The sequence below is a fragment of the Phaethon aethereus genome (genome assembly GCF_964289735.1).
Source record: "Phaethon aethereus genome assembly, chromosome: 1".
Classification (NCBI taxonomy): domain Eukaryota; kingdom Metazoa; phylum Chordata; class Aves; order Phaethontiformes; family Phaethontidae; genus Phaethon; species Phaethon aethereus.
The window spans coordinates 106,677,533-106,699,972 of record NC_138575.1 but is presented as its reverse complement, the minus strand read 5'-3'; the positions used below and the strand labels follow the sequence as shown (position 1 = coordinate 106,699,972).

Here is a 22,440-nt window from a genome sequence, read left to right as displayed (position 1 = left end):
ACGGACATGAAATCAAAAATATAAAAGAGGTTCCAATGCAAGTAAGCATGTGGAAGCATTTGTGAACAAATTTTACATTGAAGAACAAAATGGTTTCAAGAACAGTCTTCCTACTATTCATCACCTCCTCTCCCAGGACACGGGTAGCTTCCAAGACCCCCATATCCTGTTTCTGCTGTTCACTCTCCATGCCACTAACCTCTCTGCCACCCTTGGCACTGGCTGCCTCAGGTGCATGCCCTGCAAGCTGTGGCTCCAAAGAGCTCATCCATCTCAATCAGCCAACTACATGAGGAATTGAAACTTTTTTGCCCACATCTTTAACACTTGCCAATGTTATGATTTCTCGCTAAGCAATTTCCCAACATAGCAAAACTACAGCCCCACTTAAAACTGAGTTCCTGTTCAGAGAAGAGTGGAAGCTACACAGCAGCATGCACCACCCTCTGGTGGGCGAGACTGAAGGGGTACACCTAGCACAAAGCACATCAGTCAGTATCACTGTTACAATTTACCTATGTACATAGTTGGCATAAGGCAATGAAGGAGACCCTTTCTAGATTTCACTTTATTTAACAGATGTTGGAGGCAGCAGACTCATAAGGCAATTATGACACAAGGAATAAACTCCATTTACGACAAAACAAATGTCCCCGCCTTCCTTCCTTCAAAAAACTTCCTCGTATGAAGTGTACTTTAAATATGGAGTTTGTGGTATTACATGAAAAGATGAAGAGGCTGTGGAAATACTATAAAGCTGGTAAAATCCTGACCTCACAGAAAAGCTAATTCCTATTTACTTCAATAAGATAACAATAGTTCTCCTTTCTTTCCATGTACTGCACACAGATATATACCTGTGCCTATAAAGACAGAAATATTACCAAATTAAAAGCTCCAAATTTAGGAAATGAGAATCTATGTATTGCCTATTTCCATGCCTGTGTTCCGCTCCCCCCACTCCAAATCATCCAATTCACAAGGTAACACTATATGAGGAAGATCCTCAGGATCTTGTCTACAGAACCTTTTATATGTTTGTTATTTCTCAGGTGAGATGATTTGCAATGAATGAACTATAGAGAGAATGCTCTGATATGGAAAGGAATAGAAAGGTATCAAAAGTCCTATGAACTGGTAAGCTGGTCACAAAAATACAACTTCGTTCAATTCCTCGCTGTATCTTTTTCTGACCCAGCATCAAATTTGCAGAAAGCCATTTTCTGCACGCTAAACACTGTGAGCAAAGTCAAAGCAAAAGATGAATTTGTTGAACCAAAAGATTAGTTAGCAAATTGATGAGATCATAAACCTGAGTAGGAGCAGCAGATGTTTTCCAACCATCTGATTGCACATGGGAGAGAAGATTGTAAATATATAAATAAACATATTAAATCTGATTCTACTCTAAACTTGGAAAAATTCCATTTTAGGATGATTTCTAGGAATGATGTCAAATATTAGCAACCATATTTACTTTTAGAGAGGTAACTACACAGCTCCAAAACACAAGCCAAAACAACAGGTTTTTCTGAAACATGCAAAACACACAAACCGTACAGAGGTTCATCATTTCATCCAAGTCAATTTGTTTATGGGAGCAGCAGCATTAGAAATAGAAGTTGACAGAAGTAACAGATAACTACAGAATGCCAGTAGAGGCCAAAATCATAGCATAATTGAAATACATCCACTGCAGAAGCAATAACTCAGGAACATTTCTAGAAAAGTACATTCTCATAATTTTACAGACAGATACAGAAACAGGATAGCATTCATTAAGAATGTAATTTCTTCTAGGCAAAAACCATATCTTAAATCATATCCTAACAGTCTCTCACATTTTTGCATACCATAAAATTGAGAAAGTTATTTCATTGCATGCATGATCTAAGGGAGGAAAATATATGCTGTATTATCACTAAGGAACAGAGTGATTTACACTGTAAGAAATTTAAGTAACTCAGAATTCACTCAGACATCATTCAAAACAAAGAAGGTCTTTGCAGAGAGATCTTGCTTTTTTTCCCCTCCTCCCTTGGGTCCAATAGCTTACACATTAAAAACCAACTTCTTGGTGAAATGAGCATATTAGATGACCTGGTTTCACAAGGTGATGAGAAATTTAACAGCTTTCCTAGGTCAGCAGAAAATCTATTAATATACTTACAAGTCAAACTCATTATTTACTTTTTTTTCTTTCTGGACTAATAAAAAAGAAAAATCATGATTCACCGTAAGAATTCTAAATTCCAATCTGTGATGAACATGAAATATTTAGATGCAAGAAAGTAATGCATTTAAACTAGTTAATTTTGTCACTACGGACAGAAAAATAGCATTGGCTGTACCTAAAACAGTTTCAAGCTGCAATTCTTGAACCATATTAATGTTGACATTCAGGAACTACATTTATTATAATGTATTACAGAAAACGAGTGGAACTGCTGACCTTGTAAGAATATAGACTTTTATGATGATTTACCTGTTTTCAATTCTTTGTGTTTAATTAACTTAACACACAGTAGCACTGAATTGCTAAAATATTACTTCTAGAATTATCCCCAAACATTTCAACAGCTAGCTGGCTTAAATTCCACCAATGGATTGCTAAACAAAGAAACTGGCACTCAGTAATAGTGCTAACTTTCAGTGAATCTGCTCAAGTTATTTTATAAACTAAACCACCAGATTTGATAAAGATGTTCTTTTCCCTCCCCACTGTTAACCAGCATATACCAGTTTGCCTGTTATTTAGATGCACCTTGTTTGATCAGAGTGGTACAAAAGGGTACACAGTCTTATCCTATTTGGAAAACAACAAAAACAATAAACTCTCTGTATTTCAACTTCCTTCATTTACATGGAGAAGTGACTCCTTGCTGTCCTCTAGACAATATCATTGCCAAGACCCCAACCATCTCTAGCCATAAGGGACAGAGAAGTCAAAGCAGTGCAGCAGGTGCGTGCCCGGTTTTTAACCAAGGGACAATCCTGACTCACACTGCTAGACTGCTCTCGATATCTGCACTCATATCGAACGCCATTCTACAGGAACATACACATCTCTATCAGTCAACAGAACGTGCTACAATCATTAACAGACCAAAAGAGCTTTTGCGTGGTGAGAAAAGATGCCTGACTCCGAAATGAACTGTGCAGGCAACACACACAAGAGAAATCTATCCACCTGGGGCATACAATAATCTGTGAGCGGAAGGGGTCAACAGCAACATGTCACTTCCCCTGTATCAATCCCAAGAAGAAACAGAGAAGCAGTGAATTAACTTTTTTCCCCACAGTAACAACCACTTTGTTGGTTACATTGAGGCACTGATGTAGAGTGCTTACTTTTTCTAGATTTAGGATTTCGGAGAATGCATTGCATGGCTGTGTCCCATACAGCCAGAAAAGAAACAAGTGGTTCTATTTCAGCAATATTAAGCTTACTCACATTTCAAAGTTAATATTTAGACACAAAATAATTTTTAAGGAAAAACCTTATTCTGAAAACAAGCAATACTTATTAATAGTAGTGGCACAGATATCGATAGGTGAGAAGTTACAGGAGACTAAAGCTTTCAGTTTAACATGCACTGAATTTTTAACTTTATTTTAAAATAAACAAGACGACAACTGACAAAAATCCTGAGGACAGAATCCTCTATATACTCTAACTTTCAGCTGCAGGAGAATTTAGCTGGTAAAAGTTTTCAGAATGGCTGCAACATTCTTGCAGTTAAGTATTCTTGAACTATTCTTCATAGTGTCACAGTATTTTGGATATTATTAAAATAAATTAATATGATGAAATTGTTTTTTTTAACATCCTCACCATAAGCAACCAACTAAAAAGACTATCAGTGTGGTCATGATCCCTTTGGTCAAGAAGTTCAAGCTGTTCACTATGAAGATCTGGGGGCCAAGAGCAAACTTACATGTTAGATGCGCAAGTTGTAAGGTTTCTACTTCTTGTCCATCACAATCTTGTACATGGACGAGGCCAGAAATTAACACCTTCAATAGCAGTAGATCTTAGTCACACAAAGCTTGGAAAAATGGTTTATAAATGTACTTTCTTGCACAAGCTAATGGGGATAGTTCCCAATTCTCCAAGTCGCCCACTGCCACTGGCTCAAGACTTCCTTAATAGGAAACTGGGATCATTAACAAAGATTTATCTATATCTTTCAGCCATATCAATGACACAAGCCACTTTTTTTTTTTCTCTTGAGGCCTCTGAATTTAAAATAAATACTAGCTTTAGATCTAGCTCCCTGAGCTTTTGTCCTGAGATTAATCAAATATCTTAATTACTACCCCACTGTCTTCTCCTTCCCCACTTACTGCTTACAATCAATTGCTTATCACTTTACCTCTGTTCTCTGCATTGTGAGGTTCTGTTTGTTTGAGAGAAATGGATCCATACCGTGACCTTTCTGTTTCACTTGATTAGATTATGTTTGCTTTGCTACCTGTATAGAATTCATAACACTGAAAGTAAACAATTTATACACTGAGATAGAGCAAAGATGTTGTTTGGCACTGACAAGACTTGTAACCTTTGATCTTTGGTCTGCAAAGCAGCTTTATCTTTTAAATGACATTTCAAGTAAAAAAAGCATTAAATAACACAAGTAATGGTGCATTACAGCTCTCTGAGTTTTATCTTTCCTTTAAGGCCTAGTATGACACTCAAAACATTTTTTTAAAAGTTTCAATCACCAGTTGGATAGCTTAGTCTAAAACCTTCATGGCCAACTCTCCTTCCAGCTTACACAAAGTCCTCACTTTGGAAATCTTGTTTGACATTGCAAGCTCGTGTGACACAACCATAGAACAAAGAGGACCCACTACTGAAGAAGAATGCACATAGGTCACTGCAAGAGCACGAAAGGTTTTGACAAACCATAATTGTTATGCAATAAAAATTTTTAAATTATTTGCTTGCTCTGGTTCATGTACAAGTAGAGAGTACTCTGACATGAGTCAAGGAGGAAAGACCTACATTAAAGACACATGAAAGAATCTGAACTCTAAGCAAATAAATTGTCCTGGTTTCAGCCAGGGTAGAGTTAATTTTCTTCACAGAAGCTGGTGTGAGGCTATGTTTTGGATTTGGGATGAGAAAATGTTGATAACATGCTGATGTTTTGAGTTGTTGCTAAGTAGTCGAGCACAGTCCAGCTTCTCGTGCTGGCCTGCCAGCGAGCAGGCTGGGGGTGCACAGGAAGCTGCGAGAGGACACAGCCAGGACAGCTGACCCAGGCTGGCCAAAGAGATATTCCATAGCATTTAACATCATGCTCAGTATCTAAAGCTGGGATGAAGAAGGAAGGGGTGGAGGGACATTTGGAGTGATGGCATCTGTCTTCTCAAGAAACCATTACGCGTGATGTTGCCCTGCTTCCCTGGAGATGGCTGAACACCTGCCTGCCCATGGGGAGTGGTGAATGGATTCCTTGTTTCGCTCTGCTTGCGTACGCGGCTTTTGCTTTACCAATTAAACTGTCTTTATCTCAAACCATGAATTTCCTCACTTTTACTCTTCCGTTTCTCTCCTCCATCCCACCGTGGGGGAATTAGGAAGCGGCTGCGTGGTGCTTAGTTGCCGGCTGGGGCTAAACCACGACATAAATGAATATGAAATAAGAATGCTGCACATCTGAAATCAGAAAAGACAAGCAAATCTGAGTACTAAAAGGCAGGCATTTCAAAGCATGCCAAATCTTAACCTCAGGAGGTGCAATGACAACATCCTTCTGAGGCAGTGCTAGACTACTTGATTTGCCAAACATTAACCCATTTGCATCTCTGCTAGAAGACAAATCTCAAAGAGGTCTGCACCAGAACACAGCAAGCAATTAAAGATAAAACTGGTCTGAAGTACACAGTCTACCCTGAGGCCAGAAGGGGATGCAATCCTTATTATGAAAGTCTGAAACACTGGATCAGAAATTAGGATGGGGTTTCAGTATGTCCTTATGATTGTGAGAAACTCTTATAGTGAAGTTTCCTGTATTCTCACAGCAAATAATGTGGCCCTGGGGAATGTTTTGCCACACGAAAAGACAATGAAAAAAGTCAACCAGCCCTCATGGACTTAAGGCAAAGACCTACAGGAAGACATGCCATTCCTAATCTATCTTGTCACAGCGAGGTGATAAAGTGTCACACAAAGTGGATGTGACCCGTTAACAGTCCTTCTCAGCCTGTTTTTTGGTCAGGTACTTAAGTAATCCCAACATTAAGTCTACCAGCTGTGAGAAGAGCAGTGATGGCAGCAAAACACAGCACTTGTTCAGATCAATGTCTGTGAAACCTTCAGACACACAGTGATTGGCATCACTAAGCCAGACAGCGATTTCCACTGGGAAGTACAGATCCCTCTGCACAGCAACACAAAAGGTCATGGCTTTTTCTTCGCTTTTGTTTATGACAAAAATGGTGCTTAAAGCTAGTAATAGTCACTGATACCAGTCTTCCCAGTAGGAGCTGAACTTCCTATGAACTACTTAAGCAGCTTTCCCAACTACAATAGTTGCCATCATGCAGCTGATACTCAGAAGAGTGATGTTTCCAAAAGACTTGAGGTTAGGGTAAACTGTATCACAGCTTTCCAAGAAAGTAGAAAATAGGCAGGAGAAGGTAGATGCAAACCAGATGTGGGTAAGCCAGTCATGTTTTTAAGGAAGTCAAGAGTTTATCTTTTCATATTCCAGGATGTTAAGTGACTAGTGAAGTAAGAATTCCCACAAACCTGGTGTAAACTGAAGAAACAAGGTACTCCAAGGTTTTGCCTCACTGCCATGAGCAGTAAGGAATAAGAGACAATTGACCCCCTCCATTCTTTAGAAATCTGTGCTGGAGAAACACTGGAATCTTGCATTTGTAACGTTAAATGAATAGCTAACATACAACCTGGGCACATCTAAATCCAGGAAGAAAGCTTTATTTTTAGCCACAGAAATTGAGGATTTATTTATGCCACCACAATTAGAAAGCTACTGATATTATGTATTTATACTTATGTATTTAAAGAAATCTAATAAGCAGAACACAGGTTAATAGACCATGTCTTTTCTGACATCCGATAATGAAACTGTAACTTGATACTCCGAGAATGAAAAATGAATCAATATAAAATACTAAATACTAAGAAATAAAAAATAACCAAAATAGTTTTCTTGGTTTAATTATAGTTAAAAATATTTCATTTAACTAAAGCTTCTCATTTTTTAAGAGTAAGACTAAACAAGAACAGCAGCTTTGAAGATGCAGAGGATTTTCCATTTTAGTTAAAAACAGAATTTTAGAGTGCCATACCAGACAATACCCACCCCCCGGAAGCATTAATCCTGATTCCCATAAGTCCAGCGTTACGCATGGAGAAAGCAATTTCATTCACTATGCTGTAAAGAATAAAATAGCAATATGCATTTGTGAGACTTGATTCATATTCAGCAATTACTTAGGGAAAATGATTTCTTAGAAATAGGCACATCCCCAAGAAAATATTTAGGGTTTTTTTTCCCCCTCAAAATTCTACTTAATTTGTTGACACAAAGCAGCACTATAAAGTAAGGTCCTTTGGGTACTGTTCTCAGAGATGATACAATAAACAGTTAAATTAGGGTGACTGAATATGTGTGACAGTCAGTCTAACATTTTGTCCAGAGGGGGAAAAAAAAAAAAATAAGAGACTAACTATTTGTCCCTCTTGCAGGTTCTCCCAAAGTCACTATAACTGACCCCAGGGACACACTGCTGTGTGTCCTTGGCAGCTGGTTCCTCTCAAGCACTCGTGAATGTGGGGAAGAGCAGCAGCAGTCACACGCTGTGTGAACTCCACTCCAAGCACTGAACGCTGATCGTCTGCCCATCTAATTCCAGATCAGAAAAGCTATACCCACCATACACACAAACATGTGCACGCACCGAGAATAACTGTTTTCAGAGAGGTGGAAGTTAAGCAGCTTCGCATACAAAACGGCAAGTTTTCTTTGGCGAGTATCAGATCTGGGCTCAACCCAGCAAAAAGCAAGATTCTGATGCATGGGTCAGGAAGTCGTTTTCTCTAAATTTCCCAATTTTCAAGTGCTTAGAAATTTGATCAATGTTCTGGAAAGATCCACCATTTTAATTTAGCAAGTTAATTCTGCATTAGCCATCTCTATTGTATTTTGCCAAGGAATTAAACATGTTTATGAATATATTCACATGACTTTACTGAAATGCCATTTGCACAAAAAGACAAATTTTCTCAAAGGAATCATGGAGTATTATATCTAGTAAGCAGCACAGTGTCCCAGACTTAAATTTTTCAGGCTTGTCCTATCTACACCTGGTAAGAGTAAACCAAGTAATATCAACTAAAGCACTCAGATATTTGCCATAAAAATGGAAGCAATAACTCAAGTATTACTCAGTAAAGGTTACGTCCTGCAAAATATGAATATAAGAACAGCCTTGGAGGCAAAGCAGATATGTACTTATTGTAATGAAATTTAATATTCTTTATGATTTTTGCTCAGAGGGCTTCCTTAACAAAATAGAAAAACAAAAAAAAAGTACTGAAGACAGTTACCTGCAGTTTTAACACAGTCTCCAGGACAAACACATTTTAAAATAGAGAACATCTCAAAAAATAACATTAAAAAAACCTTTAAAGTACTGATACAACCTACAATGGGTTTCAGCTATGATTTGGATACCCTTAGCACTCATACCACTCATGTTCTACCCAAGTAAGTTATACATTGATAAAATAAAAATACTTGAGAACATTTGAAATTCTTTTCTCAAAATAAACTTCTTAGCAAATAGTATATGTGTATATTCACATAATCAACGCTGCAAATTAACAAATAAAATTTGTTGTTTTGCAACCTGCAACTAAATGACATTTTTAAAATATGCCATCAGGATTTTGCATACAATTTAATGCAATTCATGACTTCCATAATTGAACAGAAATCTCAAGCATTGCAGAGTAGTTTACTGTTCAACACTGGCTATGCTTCTGAATTAAGACTAAGTATAGTGCAGAAATAGGTAACAAACTATTATGTATCAGGTGACTCACAACCTTAAACAGACCATTATCCTGAACTTTCCCCAGAAAACAGCAGAGTTAAAAAGCAGACTGGTGAAGAATCAAATTGCAAGAGATATTTAACTACATTGTTGTGAAGTGTTTTTTGTCCCCTGAAATAGTATGCTATTATACACATGTAAAAGAACAGAAAACAATTATCCTCAACTTTTTATACTCCCTATATAGAAAGCTAAAATTATACTCTCAATTTGTTTCATTAGCAGTGACAAAATATTAAATACCTGGCAAAATGTTAACACTTTTAAGCTCTACTTTCTCAAAACCATCTTATTAAAAGCCTGAAAGAGTGCTTTCTATAAACTTAATTTCATTTATTACTTTAAAACACTGGTTCCTAAGTTGAGACTCACACAAGTGACTTTAAAGAGACACTGAAGAAGTGTCTGGTTCACTGTGTTTCCTACCTGACCACCTGCTTCCAGCCTTCTGTCTGAAGAACCAAACAGAAACACGTGTGTCCTCTGCAACCACGCAGTTTAGCCACAGATGAGAAATGCTACTGTGACCTCCACGCAAGTCAAGGTAGGATTTTGAGCACACTCCCTCCCCTCAAACATGCAGAAACCAACGCTACAGCTGACAAAGCACTAGCCTTTCCTCTTTGCTGGTGGTAAACCCAAAGAGTAATAATGCCAGCATAAAAGCAAATGCAGACACACAAAATATTTCAAACATTAGTATTATGCCTGTATCTTCTAGATGAAAGTGCAGACTGTTTTCATGTGAATTCTGGTGGCCGTTTTGTTTTTTCTAATGCTAATGAACAGCAACAGGAATTTAAGGAGTAAAGAAATAAAGTTCTTCATAAATAAGAGCATTTTGAAAACTCCCAAGTAAAAGCATTAAAGAAGTGAAGCAAGAAGACCAGACCTCTGCACTTGAGAAAATTCCAGCCTTAATACGAACATATCTAATATCTGGTTTTCCAAAAGTTAGGTGCACTGATGAGTGAGAAGTCTTTGCTGCATGCGGATGACAGTGAACCATAGTTGCTGTCGTGGTAACTGAAAGACTCAAATTCATATATACCAGGAACACACTAACAAAACTTTATCAATCCATCATTCAGTATCCATATACCATCACCTATTAGTTTTTTTTTAAATAGGTCATTACCTTGAAAATCCAAAAATCGAAACAGTAATCCTCAAGCAACGAACTGTGTCAGCTACTTTTTATGTTAACACAGCAAAGCCAACATCATAAGGAATAGGTATTATCATATACAGAAGCCTGAAAAGGGGGTGACACTTGCATTTTACCATCCTAAGACTTCTCCTTAGAAGATATTACCCGAATATCCTTTTACTTTAGTCTCTCGGAGACTGGTATATTGGACCCCTGAAGTCTCAGTTGCCTGTCTGTATTTTATTGATCAAAAGTCTATCTTTCCCTTCCTCCCAACTAGACAGTAGCAATACCAAATCTGTAAAAGGAGAACAAAATTTTAAGACAGGTAGAAGTGTTAATTAATTAGTCATCATGCAGTACAGACATTACAGGATGCTTCTGACATACTAACACCATGTCCTGAACGGTAATTTACTGATTTCCTCCCCTGGGGAACCAGGGGGTAAGGAAAGTTCACTCTTTATATTCATATTAGCTAATACAAAGCTTAGATTACATCCTCTCACACTTCCAGATTTTATCCTCAGCATAAACAATTGCTCTGGACACAGTCCAAAATGTTCTTTTCAGCACCATGGGACAAGACCGCTCAGTTACACGACAAACTTCAGTATGAAGGGCAGAAAAGTTTGTACTATGAATCGTTAACTTCAGAGAAAAAGGAGATTTCCAGTAGAAGGCTCAGAGAGCCTGAAGATTGTCTTATATCATCCCTAGCACGAGATTCAGGAAATGACTGCAGAGGTAAGCAGCCATCTGGCAAAACCGATCTACACATGCATCAGTCCCTATTATCTTTCAGCAAGCACAAAATGCAAAGCTGTTGCATTTGCACAAAACAGCACAGATCCGATTTAATATGAACCCTATTAAGGTTCATATTAAATGGGAATTCATTCTTAAGCACAGTGCAGTATTTCTCAATTTGCTGCAATTTTTGAAGTTATATTCTTCAGCAATGTAATTAAAGATATTAGCTCATCTTATGCTGTGCCATTAGAATTAAGAACTTGCAAATGTAATGCTTTCTGTATGTTCCATAAATACTTTTTCGTGTAAGAGAACTGAAAAACAGGTTTATTTTTGAAGACACTTGTTTTTTCTCTCAGTTTCTTAGTAGATACTATCGTTTCGGCTATATAATTTGCACTTTATGAAGATTAATACAAGAAAAATAAGCACATTTATAATAGATTGTTAAAGTAACTGTTTAGCATATAATATGTAGCAAGATTATTATTTGAATTGTCTCTGGCAAAAAATAGCTAAAATGTAATTTCTGTATTGATTCACAGCTATACTTTGTTTCATCTATGACTATTTTTAAAGACTTAAGCACCTAATTTGAAACCTTTTGCGATCTGAACATACGTTTTAACATACCCGCTATCTTTCTATAGCCACCAAATCTGTAAGTTCGACCAAAAACATGTGGGAAAGAGACTGTGCCAAAACATACTCAGTTGTACTCCCACTAATCCACTGAAATTAAATTGTGACAATGGAAACCTCAGAGAGTATCTTGAAAATATTCAGTTAGAATAATCAGTGTCCTTATATTAGATAAAAATTAAAGAAAACATACATTGCTGTCTACAGCTTATTTGGAAAACTGTTTAAAAACAAAACACTCCTCTACACCCCAGAATCTTTAAGTGTTCTATTTCCATTTTCAAGTCAACACAGAAGTGCAAGCTCTCAAGACAAGGCATCAGTACCTTTTGATAGTATTAAAATCAACTTATATTGCTGAAAGATCTCCGATTAGTGCACTAGAACTTGTATATTTATCACAGAATCACAAAATTGTTTGGGTTGGACTAGATGACCTTAAAAGGTCCCTTCCACTCCCTTGCCTCAGGAAGGAACATCTTTCACTAGATCAGGTTGCTCAAAGCCCCATGCCACTCGACCTTGAACACATCCAGTGATGGGGCATCTGCAAACTTCAAGGCAACCTGTGCTGCTTGTCTCACCAGACTCACTGCAAAAAGCTTCTCTTTTATGCCCAGTCTAGATCTATCCTCTTTCAGTTTAAAACCATTGCCCCTTGTCCTGTCACCACAGGCCTTGGTAAAAAGTCTCTTTCTTCCTTATAAGTCCCCTTTAAGCATTGAGAGGCCACAATAAGGTCTCCCTGGAGCCTTCTCTTCTCCAGGATAAACAACTCTAACTCTCTTAGCTTTTCTTCATAGGAGAGGTGTTCCATCCCTCTGATCATTGTTGTGGCCCTCCTCTGGACCCACTCTAACAGGTCCATATCTGTCTTGTGCTGGGGACCCCAGAAATGGATGCATTACTCCAGCTGGGGTCTCACCAGAGTGGAGGAGGTGGGGGGAATCACTTCTCTCAGTCTGCTGGCCACATTATTTTGATATGGCCCAGTATATGACTGGACTTGAAGATATTCTTTCCAACCAAATCTCTTCTTTGTTCTGCCAAATTTGGATGATGATGGTGCTCCCCTGAGAGCAACTGTAGACGCAGCCTACAGAACATTCATTCTTTCCCATACACAATTCATCAGTTTATAACAATGCTATTTCACACTACTTTCTGTAAGTCACTAGCTTTGTTAACTGATGTTGGATAAGCATTAGAAAGAACATACAGCTTAAAGTTCTTTCCATTTATCTATTTCCTGATAGACTTTGTTTCCTCCCCACTTAACCCAATGACAAAATAATTACCTCGGAACATCTTATAACATAGCCAAAGTAGATTTTCATCTTTTCCAATGCCCTTATCCAAGAAGGTGAGGGCAAAGGAAGCCTGAAAACATTGATAATGTAAATTTTACAGTTTTGTAGATGACTTTTCTTCTCCAAAAATAATTCACTTCATAAATAATCTTTGGGGTTTAAACATCAACCCCAGAATGGACATAAGCCTCCAACTACTACTTAGGGCTTTGATTTAAATATTTATTTCCATTTTACAGGAAAAAAAATACAGAATTTCAGATTACAGGGTGGTAAAAAAAGCCTAAAAATCTGGAGTAATAAACACTATACATTCAAACCAGAAGATGGGGAGAAAAAGCAGTGGAAATCTTTTGGGATTGTTTTGTTTTTCTCCAGTGTTTGGCTGACTTCTTGATTACTCAGATTCACCAATTCTTTGAACACAGAAAGTATCTAGGGAATCTAATGCCAAGAGCTAAATTTCAACAACAAAAAAGGAATTTCACTTATACTTGTTGTTCATAAGACCAACTGTATGCCTAGCAATTTGAAAACTTATGCTATTTATTTCCTTAACGTAAACACTAAATTAGCTACTTGTTTCTGAATGTCCAAGCTTAATCCATTTCAAATTAAATAAATTAAAAAAAGAAACCCATCAATTCTAAATTACATAATTCAGAATAAGAAATGGTTTTGGCTCATAGCTGTGACTATTTTTAGAACCTCAAAAGGTCATTCTTTTACACAACCTTGGCACATGAAGGAATGGGGTATATGTAAGAATTTCATTTGTGTGAGCAATTCTATTTATTATTATTTATTCTAATTATTCACCATTCTGACTAATGTGGTATAATAAATGAAACAAACTTAAATGTGTTTTCCTTCCCCTCCCTTCCCCCATCTGGGAGAAGGGGAGAAGGGAGGGGAAAGAAGGCAAGGGGGAATTTAGCACTGCCTCCACCTGCTTGCAAAAGGTCAGGGGATGGAAATGTAACACTGACCAAAACTAATACCTCAATTGAATAGTGCTCATAGGGATAATTTTACTACCAGTTGTGGTTTAATAATGAATGATTCTGTCCTGAAAAGACACCAATTTCTTTTACTTACTCTATTAAAAACTGTTGCAGAAAACGTAAGTATACTAAGAATAACAAGCCTGTGCTAAAAGCTGTTCTAAAAATCTCATGCTCTAATCAAAGGTGTGCTACAGTGTTAATAAAATGTTACTAAACAGCAAGGGGGAAAAAAGCTGATCACTGTAAAGCACTAAAGAAAACAGCACATATCGCCAATTGCCAAAGCTTTGTGGGTTACAAATACAGGCCCTAGGGCGTAGCTGGACTGGATGCTCATTTTGATAGGGTGAAAGGAATATGGCTTCACTCCACATCATGAAGTGACAAATTCTATGGTGTTTGCATAAATCCTTCCAGCCAAGAAGATGTGATCTAATGTGTTTATTTAATTGGGAAAATTACAACAGTCATTACTTTCTTTACATGTCTTAAAGAGAATAAAGACAGAATAAGAATAAAGAGAGCAAAGAACACTCTCCTTTTCATTGTGAAGCCCTTTGATATATACGCTCACTTAAATAGCCATAGTGCAATGACTAAACACATACACAAAACCCCCATACTTTTACTTAGTAATTCGCCAGAGAACTTCATTCTCAGCTCTTTGTTCAAACAGATTGGGATGTCTTCTACAGAAATAAATTACTAGAGCACATAGCAGTGACTTATTATACGGATGTGCTTTTTCATTCTCGTGTTTGTCTATCCTTATAGCTGCATTTGACAGGATTTACTGCACAATAATTAGACCGAAGAAATTAAGAGCAGTAAGGTCTGCAGAAAATTACTTATTCTGCTGGGTTTGGCTGGGATAGAGTTAATTTTCTTCACGGTAGCTAGTATGGGGCTGTGTTTTGGATTTGTGTTGGAAACGGCATTGATAACATGGGGACGTTTTAGTTACTGATGAGCAGTGCTTACACAGCGTCAAGGCTTTTTCTCACACCAACCCACCAGTGAGTAGACTGAGGGTGCACAAGAAGTTGGGAGGGGACACAGCTGGGACAGCTGACCCCAACTGACCTCAGCATACACCGTGTTCAGTTTTGGGTCCCTCACTACAAGAAGGACGCTGAGGTGCTGGAGCGTGTCCAGGGAAGGGCAACAGAAATGATGAGGGGTCTGGAGAACAAGTCTTATGAGGAGCAGCTGAGGGAACTGGGGTTCTTCAGTCTGGAGAAGAGGAGGCTGAGGGGAGACCTTCTCGCTCTCCACAACTACCTGAAAGGGGGTTGTGGCGACAAGGGTATTGGTCTTTTCTCCCAAGTAACTAGCGATAGGACAAGAGGAAATGGCCTCAAGTTGTGCCAGGGGAGGTTTAGATTAGGTATTAGGAAAAGTTTCTTCATGGAGAGAGTGATCAAGCATTGGAACAGGCTGCCCAGGGAGGTAGAGGAGTCACCATCACTGGAGATACGCAAAAAAAGTGTGGATGTGGCACTTCGGGACCTGTTTTAGTGGGCATGGTGGTGTTGCATTGACAGTTGGACTTCATGATCTTAGAAGTCTTTTCCAACCTTGACGATTCTGTGATATAAAGCTCTTTCCTGGAGATGGCCGAACACCTGCCTGTCAATGGGAAGCAATGAATGAATTCTTTGTTTTGCTTTGCTCGAGTACACAGCTTTTGTCTTCCCTATTAAACTGTCTTTATGTCAACCCATGAGTTTTCTCACTTTTACTCTTCCGATTCTTTCTCCCATCCCACCATGGGGGGGAAGTGAGCAAGCAGCTGTGTGGTGCTTAGTTATCAGCTGGGGTTAAACCACAACACTTGTACACTTACTTCCCTCACTCCCAACTAAACTCATTAAGTTAATCGTAGTAGAATAACTTAGAACAAACTTTTGTGTCAAAAACTTTTCTATCCAAACTAATAATGATCATCTTTATGGCTATGAATTTTTTTCTAAATAACTTTATACCAATTTTTAAGAGATTACAAGGAATTATAATAAAGATACATAAAAATATGGGTAAAGAGTTAGCCTCTTTATCAAAGAAGAGATACAGTGAGGAACCAGGACAAACAGATGTTTGATGGCAATTCTCATGGCAAATTATGGAGAATTCTATAAAGCTACCTTTTTCCAAGGATCTGCCCCAAACAAATGCATAGAAAAAATAGCCAAGCATATTTAGTGTAATATGCTTTTTTTTAAAAAAGTTGGACTGTTCTTCCAAACCTGGTTTAGAAAAATATGCTCTGTTCCCAGGGATAAAGCTTTTCATACAACATTTTCTTTATTCACTGAGACATATTTGACATGGTACACTATTTAAGTTCTTCAGACTTGTCCTGTAACTGTATGAGCCAGAACAGAACCTAGAAGAAAAAACAGCAAAAGGTACTTCCAGTCCACCCATTACTACTATAATGCTATCACAGCAGAATCTGTTTCTGTATCTTCATTACAATTTCACCAATAATTTTCTAAGTATGAACTCTAATAAAATTTATCTCAATAACACGTTAGTTCCAAAATCAAAGTAATTTTGGCATTTAAATAACCCTAAAGAGAACATCCATATCAGCTGCATGAGTCCATAAAAATCCTCCCTAAGTTTTAGCATAGAATCACCAACATAGTCCCATCCAAAACTGAAATCTCAGCCAGTGGCTACAGCTAGGAATCAATCTGGTACGACAGAGACAGCTACCATCTGAAGCAGCAGACTGGCCAGCTCTGTTGGGATGCATTGACCTCCATCTTCAGCTGGAATCAACTTCTAGAGACAGGAATTTAGTCTTTATGCTAGTCCATGAAATGGCATTCCTCAAGATAATATGGCATCCTCTCAAAACTGAAAATAATTTAACAGATCAATATTACTATTCGCATATCACTTCTGATCTGTTGGCCATAAATACACTACTGACTTTTGGAAATGCATACAGCATTTTGATAGTTGTTTTCTACTTTGTAGATATGGTTAATTGTTTTGTCCCCTGTTACAAATTTTCTTTCTCTCTCCAGTGAGCTTTCCAAAAATGGATTTCAAGTGGATCTGTACATTATACAACACATACCCACACTAGAATCAGAAAAAAATGACAATTGTTTTTATGACCCCATCTTCTTTCCCTGCCATGAGTGGTACCACGCCTAATTTTCCTCCAACACAGAACTTCTTTGGCTGAAACCCTGAAGAAAGTGAACATTCCCCATTTCATTTGCAGATTTTCCTTAAAACCTCTCCCTCATCTCAAATGTATACATTCTTCACCCCCCAGTACAATCTTCTATTCACAACAGATACTGCTCATATCACCTGCTGCAGTAATCACATAGGATTCTGTGAAAGTTGTCAATTTCTGTGTGGATTACTAAATGGAAGATCATTATTGCATTTAGACTGATGAGGAATGATTCTCTGCAATGTGTTGAATCTTGCCTAATTTTAGATCTTTATTGAAATACCATAATCAACTTCAAGCAAGAGTGACTGTGTGAATTTAATTGGGTACAAGTGGTGACCTCTGTATTTCAAAATATGCCTCCTGACAAAATTTAGAACAATTGTCTGCAATTTTTCAGTGTGCCTTTTCTTCAAGTATCTATGTATTGCTTTATTACTATATTACTTTCTGCAGCTACACTTTAGAATGTATACACAAAGCTCTGATTGCTATGTTGGAGGTTAGCATGGGAAACTGGACACTTCAGAGAAAGTTACACATTCTTACAGGAAGCTCTGAGTTTCAGAACATCTGTGGATTGAAAGCCTCCCAGTCTGTTATATCAACCTAAGTGCAGTGCAGTAAAACAATTAAGCTTAGATGAAGGTTTAATTCAAAAACTACAGCAATTCTATAGCAGGTCTAGACTGCATATACTATAAATCATATGCTCATGGCTGGAACTTTTTTCCACTATTATTTTAATCTTTCCGATTATATCACAGTAAGTTCCAATATATCATACCTTCTGTTAATGCTTCGAGTACTCATTCCCTTAAGTAAGGCAATTTATTAACTGCTACGCCCCCATACTTGAATATTAGCTTGCTAACATTCACAATTATTACTAAAAAGAAGAGAAGGAGAAAACACAAACAAACATTTTCACAGACATGGAAGGTCTTAAACTTTAAGGATTAAGTTTTATAAAATACTTTCGTGCTTTTACAGTCACCCTCAAAGTCTGGTCTACTAGAAGCACACTGCTAAGGACATATGCAGGCCCATTTTTTAAAGTCAATCTGTAATCAAAATAATTACATTTATGAGCTGTGGAGGAAAAAAAACAAGCCTCATACTACATAACAAGCAGTGTTTTCTTAAAACAGTCATTAAAAAACAATCTTTGCCAGCCAAATCCAATTCCGATGCATATTATGGGGATCTCTAAATACAGAGCTTTCAAAAATTAATTTAGCAAAGGAAGACTGGCAGGAAACGAATTAAAATCAGCATAGCTAAAGGTTTTGCATTATGAAACACAACTTATATCCCTGTTCCTACTATAATTGCCCCAGAATCAGCAATATACCAAAAAAAGATCGAATGACTGAGAATCTAGCTCGTTGGCAACTATCACTGCATTGCCTCTAATCTAGCTGAAATTATGGCTAAGGTATCTCCCCAATGAATACATGTTTGTGACAAACATGACCCGACACTGGATGTCATTACGACTGCATAAATGCACCTGGAAGAATGTCACCTGTACCTGACTAAATCCTCAGAAGCTGCAGAACAGAACACTTCAGAAACTATACCTACACTCTGGGAAGTCAACTCTTCTGTATACAATACTTTAATTCTTCAGTAATTTTCCACTGCCACCTTTCCCTCTCCCCTCCCATGGGATCAACAGTGTCCCAAAACCTGTATAGCTTAAACTTCTAAGGAAATTGCTTGGTTGAGAGAAAGCTGCGAAGAAGTCATTACATTAGAGTTACGCAAGGTAAGAAAAGTAAAGTTAGAGAAAGACAGGTTTGTAATAGCCTCAAAGATTCAAAAGGAAGAACACAGCAAGGTGCAAAACAGAAAAAGAAAATCATATGGAGTCTGAAGAGGATAACCCAGCACCATCAAGGGTCTGTTACAAGTAGTGGCAGCCTCCTTTCTCCCACCTGACCAATGCCTACCTGGCCAGCAGGGACTCTTTAGGTGTCTTATTGGACACTGAGTATACTAGCAGTTTTTAAACCCTACCTCGTCTCCTTTATGTATGTTAACTAATAAGCAACGTTTTGCAGTCAAGTATACCCTCTTTGCACTCTGTAAAAGACACTTGAACAGAGCAACCCCAAGATGGACAGTAAAAACACACATACCACATTATCTGCATTTTGTAACTCACGATGATGTGCCAACTTTCCTTAAGTGCATTAGGCAAGGAACCATAATCTTTAATACTGCAGTAATCCATAATGCATCAACTTATACAAATTTAAAATGCTAAACATGCAAGTGTGATAAAGTAGCAGCATATCCATTTCTTCCTGACAACTGACTGTTACAAACCATGGTGATGCTCCCACATAAGGCAACAAGTTTTTCACTTCCACAGATATTTAGAAGAGCTCAACACTGAAGCGTAGGCTACTTAAGCCCACAACGTTTCTCTGGACATCTATGGTAAGAGAAATGCGAGCCCAGACAGGTACTCCTACTAACCAAAACACATTTCCCAATTCATTCCACCTAATAATGATATTACACAAGCGGCAGCTAAAGATTGGGAAAGTCGGCAATCAGAAGAAAGGAAAACATTTTCAGATAAAAAACAGCTGTTTAAGGAAAAATTAAATACTGACCTTAACAGAGGCTGCTGAAGATCTTAGAAGATCAACATGCCTTTACGGAGTCAGATCCTAAACTGATCCTAAATACTATCTATTGACATCAGTGGACCTTTTTTCCCCGTAAAATACAGCATGAAGTCTATGCAGGATTTAAACACCAGGTGGCCGAAAAGGCCATTGTCTCAGCGTCCAAACATAGGTGTACTGTGCCATTTTAGATGCAAGTGAGCATCCGAGCTACATGCATAAGGCTGGACCACAGGACAGGGAAGAGAAGCTTCAGGTGACCCACACCACTCTGGAGGGGCAAGCTAGAGGACAGGCCATCTAAACCAGAATTAAAACACATGCTTTGGCACCTGACAGCTGCCCTATTTCTGCTGCACTAACAGCAGAGCTAAAAGCAGCTTCTGAACCATAGTAGTTTATAACCTACTTCAAGAAAAAAAATGAAAAAAGGGTAGCATACTGAGCTATGATCAGCTGCTCCACCAACAGTTCAGAACACTGAGGTGGAGAGAACATCTGGTTAGGCAGCAGGGGAGCAGCATGTCATCTGTTGCCCTGATGTAAATTGTGGCTTGTGGGACACAGCATTTATACTCTGAATACTACCTGTATCATTTCAAAGCACATTTGGCATGGACATCACTTGGGACTTCATAAAACTTAAGGAGGATGAAAAGACTAAATAGGAGAAATATATCTTCTTTTCAACGGCTTAAGTAAATTTCGTTTTCTCTACAGCACTTAGAAGTCTTAATTCCCAAAACAGAGAATATCACCAGCAAATACAAACAAGACAAAATATGTAGGTGGACAGGCCAAAGGATTTCCACTAGTTATGATTTGGTGTCTTCACAGTAGAACCAAAGGATGGACACATAAAATCCAGTCTAAAAAAGCACTGAAAATAGGGACTCAAAAAGCCTCAAAAGAGATGCCAGGGATGTCTGCTCGCCCCAGAACCTTGTAACTAACATCATTTCTTGCTGATCAAACTGCTGCATTCAAGGAAGTAGGACTCTGTAATTAAAACCAGAATGTAATTCAACCTCTGACTTTTGTAACAAATTCTTCTCCTAGATTGAGCAAGAACTTAAAATTCTGGCTAAGTGCTCAAGTGAAAAGGGTCACAGTATTAAAAAAAAAACAAAAAACAACAAAAAAAAACAAAATAAAAAACTTTGGGCATCACATGATTTCTGCTGAGTTTTACTTTTACTTCTATTCCTAAAGGCTCAAACAAATAAATCAGTATACCTGTTGTGCCTTAGAATTTAATTAAGAAAGTGTAGAATCCAACAAAACCTAATGAGAATAGAGGAAAACAGATTTTTTTTTTAAGAGGCTTTAAAAATCAAAATAATACTCTCAGATCTCAATAAGTCTAGAAATGTAGCATCATTTACACATTTTAATTATGTAGTGCTTGGAAAAAAAAACAACACACTTTATCTTTGCAAGGTAATATCTTATTCTCTATTCTTTTTAAATTGTTTTGCCTGATTAGTATTTTAGACACATTTGCTATGTGGAGAAAAGAATTGAAATCAAAACAAAATCAACCACTCCAGTTGTGATCCCACCTGGTCTCCAGGGTCTACAGCATCATTTCTAATGAACTCGGCAGCTGAATAATCTTTGAATATGATTTTAGGAAAGAAAAATTGTTATACTTAGCTTGTGCTAAATTAATTAAAATCAGAATCTTTACTTAAGATGGAAGGATATTTACATGTATTTCACATGAGCTATCTTAAACAGGATCACAATACAGACAAGGCATTTAATTTGCCACAAAATTAACCAGTGCCAGCTAGACTACAGATCCAGAGTTTGTGGCATCCCTTTTACCTTACAGCATTGCACTTTCATGAATTCGGGGTAGAAAGCCACATCTTCAATAGGAACCAAGACAAAGGTTATAACAGTTGGTTTTAAAAAAGTATTATTAAAATAAACTGGAATGCTCACTCAAGCTTTGTAGTTCTGGTTTTGGGTTGGCCGCTGAAGGGGCTGGTGGGAACAGACAAGGACATGGGTACTGCCAGGAGGGGGTGGAGTTGAAGGAAAGGAAAATTCACCTAATTAATATGTTTGAGGAAAAAACTGCCCAGTTCCAGATTTTAGAAAAACTGGAAAAATGTGCCAAAGTTATGAAAGGGGAAGTTTATTTCCAAATCTATTTTTGTTGTTTTTTAAAAGCAGAATTTATAATACTTTTCTTTTAAAAAGTTAAGCAGATAGTATTCTTTTACTTATTTAGTTATTTTACCTCCAAATTCTCATTTTACTGAAATTGAGGTTTTATTCTCCTGTGACAACACGTTGTACAGCATAATATTTAAGACGGTGTTCGTTGTATAAACATGGATTAAAAAAAAATATTTCTAGTGCTCATTGTGTTGTCCCAAAATCCACAGTACAAAACATGCCTTCATCTTCTTAAGTTGCACTATGGTGTGAGATACAACATCCAGGTTGTCCTTTGAACAGTTTCACTGCTGCTTTTCTTGGAGCTACTCTCTACTTACATGAACATTACTAAAAAATACAGTATTGAAAATACACCACGGATATAGTCCTTTTTTGCATGGATGTAGATCTTTTACCACCTGTTACAGCAAGTATTCACAGTCCCCTTCCCAGATAACTGAAGAATCTC

At 37.6% G+C, this 22,440-nt stretch overlaps 1 protein-coding gene across 1 annotated transcript in view; it reads right to left on the bottom strand.

Annotated features, from left to right (window-relative positions):
- Window positions 1–22,440, bottom strand: part of GBE1 (1,4-alpha-glucan branching enzyme 1) — a gene marked incomplete at both ends in the record, with an annotated part of 173,296 nt that overhangs the window by 67,526 nt on the left and 83,330 nt on the right. The window lies entirely within an intron of this gene.